Source organism: Pundamilia nyererei, unplaced genomic scaffold (assembly GCF_000239375.1).
Source record: "Pundamilia nyererei isolate P.nyererei 1_Seehausen unplaced genomic scaffold, PunNye1.0 scaffold00049, whole genome shotgun sequence".
Classification (NCBI taxonomy): Eukaryota; Metazoa; Chordata; class Actinopteri; order Cichliformes; family Cichlidae; genus Pundamilia; species Pundamilia nyererei.
The window spans coordinates 1,364,958-1,372,191 of NW_005187450.1; positions in this window are offsets into that span (position 1 = coordinate 1,364,958).

A 7,234-nucleotide genomic window follows, 5' to 3' on the forward strand; every position below is an offset into this window, starting at 1 on the left:
CATCTGCATTCATGCAGGTAGAGGAATCAACAATATTTGTTGTCGGGGTTGTTCATTCTTCACATTCTGGTGTGAGAACAGGATCAGAGCGAGGACCATTACTGAGATTTAGAGGTCTGCTACTGCTAACAAGATGGCTCTCTGTGTCTTGCTCACTGGTAACAGGGCACATTTATTATTATTACTTTTTTTTTTCTCTCTGTAAGCCATGTGCTGGTGTCTCCTCCCAATATTTCATGTCACCCAGTGGCCAGTGTGCTGACTCTGTCCCCTCGTCTACAGCTGTTCCTGTCCTTACTCCTTCTCTTCCTTGTGATGTTTTTTTTTTTTTTTAATAAAAAAAGAGAGAAAAAAAGCACGGGTAAAGGCATCACCATCTGTCTGCCAGCTGGTATCCTGTATATAATCTACCAGTGGAAAAAAAAAGAAAAAAAGAATAAACATGAAAATTATATTACACAAAAACCAGACGGAAACGACCTCCAAATCCTGCATAGGCTGCTGCTGAAACGACAGATCGTTTTACTGTTTTAATTAACAGAGTAAAAAGGATGGTATAAAAAATGTGTGTGTGTGTGTGTGGGGGTAAACAGAGATGTATTTCCACTGCTGGAAAAATGTAATATGAAAGCAGCCTTCTTACTGCAGAGTAGTGGATAAACAGAGCAACAATTTAGACTTTGTAAAATATATTGCACTTTTGGACTAAAAGCCATCTCCCGTTAGCGTTCAATTTGGCTCGATTTATGAGACGTTTTATATGAAAAGTAGACAATGAAGCAATTTTTTAAAAAGTCTCTACTTCAATTTGTTGCCCTCAGCGCTACTATTCATTCTCGTCGTGTTGCTTATTTCCACTTGGATACAGTGCTGTTCATCTTCATTGTTCTATATTTATGTTTTTGCATGTCTTATGCAAACATTGAGCTTTTCACTCAGTGAAATAAAAAAAACCCATACTGAATAACTTTAGGCCTGTTTCCGGTGTCAGTGTGTTTTTGAATTTTAAAACATGTGTATGACACATCTTTGAGCAGATTCATACCTTCTGCTTTCACACAAAACAACCTCGAGTTTTATGTTTTATAAGCCTCAACTGTGTGTTTGTGTGTGTGTGTTATTGTGCCAGGCAACACTGACAAGCATTTGGTTGATATGCCAGGAACAGGTTGAGTGAGTGTATGTGTGTGTGTGTGAGCAGCGTGGAGAGGCAACAGTTGAGGCTGGGAACATACACGACAGGTGTGCACTGCATATGTGGTCACATGATGCCTATAAGGCAGATTAGGGCCCAAACAGATGAAGCGCTGCTTAATGGCAGCTTTTATTAAGTTCACAAAGCATGGGGGGTGGGAGGGGGGTTGAGCAGAGGAAAAGCAGGTGGCTGGGCCTGTGCACTCATAAGATGAAGACAGATGTTGTACAGTGTAGTCTGAAGAGGGTAGCCACTGTGGAAGGATTTATGGAGATTTGTCTATCCTGGACTTACTGCCTGCCTGTTCCCCAATCCTGCAGCAATAGACAACGAGGGAGAGCTGGGAGAGAAAAAGACTAGCTAGCAGCTAGCCATGAAACCAAAGTGGGTGAACATGCATAATGAGAATAAAGTATAATAATAATAATGGTCAGCCACTGTAACCACACAGAAGGCTCAGAAAGCAAGAAAAAATGTGCAGCATGTTAAATATCAGTCCCAGGAAATTCACAAACTAAGTTAACATTTGAGAACATCCATGCACTTCAGAGAAATGCTAGCTAATTAGGGCAACTAACAGATAACACAACCTACTGTATATACACATTCCTGCCACTTCATTAGGGACACCTGTAGCTCATTAAAACAAATAGCTAATCCGCCAGTCACATGGCTGAAACTCATTTAGTGCATGCAAAAAAAAGCCATGTAGCCACAATTAAAGCTTAACGGAAAGTGTGGTCACATGAACACGTGCGCTGTAGTGAAGAGTAAATATTGTGCATGTTCAAGTGGATTTACAAAATTAGCCTAAAACATCAAAAGAGCAGGAACTTATAGTGTGAGATATAGATTCGTACTTTTTTAGGTGCAGCTGGAAAAAAAAAGGTGTTGATGTGCATAATCGTGTGTGTTCTCACTTTGAGCGTACTGCACTGAGGTAAAGTAAAGGTGTGAAATCCACAGAAAACTTTAGATCAGTAAGGCCAGCGAAGGCACACAAGATTGGTTGTTTTGAGTGTTTGCACTGTATGCACTTTGTGCGACGACTGCTGACATGAAAGAGCATCCACAGCGACATGTGTTACGACCTCAGACGTCGGTACAGTGAGAGGTATCCACAGTACATTTCAGTTAAGTCCACATCCCTTTGCCAAAACTGCCTCCAGGCACATGTCACTGAAACAAACAGTGCTCCTGGTCTGCTCTGCCTGTCTCCACCTTTGTTGCTTCCTGTTACTGTAAGGCCACATATGAGTTACTGGAAACTGGCAAATGTTGATTTATTGGAGTGGAAAAATAAAGAAGAATTAAGCCATCATTATCAGGATTTTAATTTTAACAAAGGATAACATGGATCAACTAGACAGTCCTAACGATTAACTTATTATTGCTGACTAAACTCTGGAGTTCAACTTCTTTCCATTTTAGCCTTTATTTGCTTCGATTTTTTGACTCTAACTGTCCTATTTTGGTTGTGACTCCAGGATCATTTCTGGCATTTCGTGGCATCATTTACTTCTGAACACCAAGAAACTGGTGGAGACCAAAACAGAACATAAATTCTGCTCCTGTAGAAACCACAAGTTACTAGCCACGTTTTTCACATTGTACTTACAATGTTGTGGAGAAGAACTACTCTACCCACAATCAGAAATTGAAACCAACCAAGCAGTGATTGTAGTCAGAAAGCAATAACACAGCTAAACTTCACTAAACACACTACATACTACAAAAGATATTTAAACCTATTGTTATACCAGAAAACACGGTAATGAAAAAGATTGATATAAATATTAACTAATTCAACCTGTGATTATCTTGAATCGTGAATTTGGGGTGTATTATGGAATATATATATATATATATGTGTGTGTGTGTGTGTGTGTGTGTGTGTGTGTGTGTGTGTGTGTGTGTGTATTAAAAAAATCCCATTTAAGTCTTTTGTATGACCATGATTCATTTCAATCCTGGTTAGCTTGGGTCAAAGCTAAAAACTCTTAATCGAAGGATTTTTTCATAACGTCAAGAGTGGAAATGAATCATTTTGAGAACCACAGCCCATAAAAAAAGCGGGGGATCACTGTTGAGCTCTATAGGGTATGGTTTAGAGTAGTCAAATCCAGCTCTCGCTTATCTCAGCTCGAGGCTTTGAGTCAAGACCAGCTAACCAGCGGCTGACGTCATGGATGGATGGTGACTACATCCATTTTGTTCACACACAATCAATAGTATAAATAGGTAGCTGTGTATTTGTTTCCACTGTGTGCAGCTGGGAAAAGAAAATCAGGTGAAGTAGTTTTGATGACCATTTTATTCGTGGTCACTTGCTAGTTAGCATGCCCGCTACCTAGCTTGCTGATGCTAGTGCTTCTGGGCATCCTCAACAAGTAAAACCTTTCATCTTGGTCTTTTAAAAAAACAAAAAAACAGGAACATGTTGTTGGGGTTTTCTGTAGATTAGCTTACTTAGCCATGTACTTGCTTCTGCGGTTTAAAAATTTCCTTGTGACGTTAAGCGAGAAAACACAAAAAAGTTGATTTGCTATGGGAGCTTGTTGTTTGAACGTAATAGTAATAGTGAAGTAACAAATACGTCTTCACTCATTCTTTAAAACCAATCTGGTTGAACCACTGAAAACAACTTCACGTGGTAATGAGTACTTACAAAATCTTTTCTTCACCTGAGTTGATTTACAACACAAAAGAAAAAATTTACATGAACAACCACACTAAGGTGGTTTTAATTTGACCCTGGAAAACCAATGGGGTCAGAGCCGACCCCATTGGTTTTCTAGGGAAACCATGGGGTCAAATTTGACCCCATGGGTTCTCCAGGGTTAAAATAAAGACCTAACAATATCTTAGAGAGTAACTCAACAATTCCAGGTAGCGAATTTTGTTACATTCAGCTGGTTAACAGAATTCAGACAATGGACCTTGGGAGATTACGATCCTGGAAGAGTACATCTACTCAGAACTGGCACACAGGACCTTGAGAACACCCAAAGTGCAAAAGAGGAGAACTGACTCAGCGATAGTCACTCAAGTGGTATATTTAATACAAACTTTTTGGCAGTGTAATTACACTGAGAAGCATAACTGTCAGTGTAGTCTTTTATATCACGTGACAGATGATGTCAATGCAACATAGGTAGAGAGAAACTGCAGTAGAGTATCATGGTCTTTATATGTAGATGGAAGTAGCACGGTTTGTTCTCACATATTTGTGCAGTTTGAAGTCCAGTGGCACCATCTTTTTTTCTTCAGAGCCAGACTACACAATACTCAGGTCTGAAATATATGGTCATCATGTCAGTATAGTTGTAAATTCTTCCTGTGACTTGGCTGAGACACATATCAGGCAACAATATTGATCTACCAGTCATAGATCCAGTCTATCACCACTTATGTGACACAGGATCAGCGGGGAGGAGCTATGAGTTGGCACCTGGAAAAAAAAAACAAGTGCATATGAAGCAGTATGCTAAGATTTTCTGCCTCCCGTGAGCGTGTTGTTGCTGAAACACCTTTAAAAACCTGCAAAGAAATACACAAAATTATACACCATACAAGGCACACTGGAGCAAGTCTTTCATGAGAGCTTAACAGCAGACGGATTTAGACTGTGACATACTTTCAGCTACACCAGTTGACGTCTGCCTTAAATGTAGCAAGAAAAGTTATTATAAGCAAATCCTGAAGCTGCAAAATTGAGCTCTGGCCACAAATAGAGAAACATTTTGCATAAAATGAATGACCCGTCTTGAGTCGCATTGTGTCATAAGAGCAGCTTCCTGTTGATAGGGCCCACAGGTATATAATATATTGCGTGTCGTGTATGTATGACATGTCTGCTCCTCTCATTTTACTACTTCATTGGCCCATTTATAGTTTATGTTTTGGGATGAGATGTTTCCGTCATCTCTTTCAGCGCTGTGCCCCGGTTAGACCTCTCTTTAAATCCGCTGCCCTTTGCAATAGATGTTCATTTATCTATTTTTGCATGTGTATGAGCTTATTTTGGAAAGACCCAAGTCACATTGCAGAAAAGGGGGCTGTGTGAAAAACACTGCTTTGCCATTGGTAGCAGCTGTTGCTGCTGAGACACCTCTGAGGAAATGGAGAATTGGACACACACTCATCCAATTTACCATTAACAAGACCTTATTGGATGCATGGCCTTAGAAACATGTGGCTTTGCCTTATGTGGCTCTGTTTAGATATGCTGCTGTTGCTCTTGAATGTTGGGTCTATGATATTATTGGCATCAAAAGTTAGATCAATGCAGAAATCTCAAGTCTGTCATTCAGCTTCAAGAATAATGTGCAAGAAGAAAAACATTAAATGTGTTGTCATCAGCTGACGGCAGCTCCTCTTGTATTTTCAAACCCCTGATCCCTTCAGTGTCTTGTGGCATAGATTCAGAAAATAAAGCTGCTGGAAACATTGGTTTATATTGACATGATAGCAGCACATTGTGCATGCATGGTGCCAACTTCCCGTTCCACCACATCCCAAAGGTGCTCCACTGGATTGAGACCTGTTTGAGTACAGCGAACTCATTGTCTTGCTTAAAAAAACCATCTGAAATTAATAGAGGTTTGTGAAATGATACTTTCTGCTGGAAGCAGCCCTCAGAAGATGGGTTCGCAGATGTAGATGGTCACAAAAGGATGGACAGGAGCAACATTCAGGTAGGTGTTGTGTTTAAACAATGCTAACCCCTAAAAGCGTGCCATGAAAATATCCTCAACATCTTCACACCTGCACCACCAGCCTGAAACACAGATACAAGGCTGGGTGGATCCATGCTTTCATGTTGTTTATGTCAAATTCTGTTACAGCACAAAGTCAAGACTCACGTTTTTCCGATCTTCTGTTGTCTAATTTTGGTGAGCCCGTGCAAATTGTAGCCTTAGTTTCCTTTACTAGCTAACATGAGTAGCACTTGGTGTGGTCTTCTGCTGTTGTTGCTTATCAGCTTCAAAGATCAGCGTGTTTTCAGAGATGCTCTTCTGTATAGCTTGTTTGTAACAAGTGGTTATTTGAATAACTGTTGCCTCAAACCAGACCGGCCATGCTCCTCTGACTTTTGCCGTTTTCTCCCACTCACTGGATATTTTCTCTTTTTCAGATATTCTCTTTTGTGTGGGAAAATCCCAGTGTATCAGTTCATCAGTGCAGCTGTTTCTGGCACCAACAATCTCACGTTCAAAGTCACCTTTATTCCCTATTCTGCTCGGTTTAAACTTTAGCACGTTGTCTTGACTATGCCTGCACGACTGCATGCATTCAGTTGCTGTTGTGTGATTAAGGCAAATATCAAATCAACCAATGTGCAGTTCAGTGTTGAGTATCCAGTGATTGAGACCGTAGAAAGAGACAACTGCTCACAAGATTTGAGTTGATTTTTGTATTTTTTTTGTAATTATTATTTAACAGGTCATATTATCTGGAATGAGACTGCTGCTATTTTCATATGTATTTTTGGCACTTACCATCCATCTGCGCCATTATGTTCAAAAGAAAACAAACATTTTTACAGCTGATATCTCCATCAAAACAATCTACATCAGGGGTAGGCAACCTTTTGGATGACGAGTGCCATCTAAAATTTCCTCAGAAGTCAATGTGCCATATAATTGCATTAGCAATAAATTTAATAACGCTGTATATCAACAGTTGCTGCGCTGAGCGGAGAGCTCCTGAAGCATTTGAAGTGTTGGAATGTGGAAATTTCAACATCGCTTGAAAAAACTGACAGCTAGCAACGTCCCTCTCACCAGTAGGCTAAGTGATTTTTAGCCAATTACAAGTTGAATCTGATAGTTGGGGTTGTTAGCTAAGACGCCGTCATTAAGAAGCGGCACAACTAATGTGTCTATGCGAGCTAATTTGTGATGTGCACCGCTGGCCCGGCCATTTATTTTTTAATGCACCCTCTCAGATTAGTTCACTGCGTGTCGTGCCCAGGGCTGGACTGGGACAAAAAACCGGCCCGGGCATTTTGACTAGAGACCGGCCCACCAGGTATTA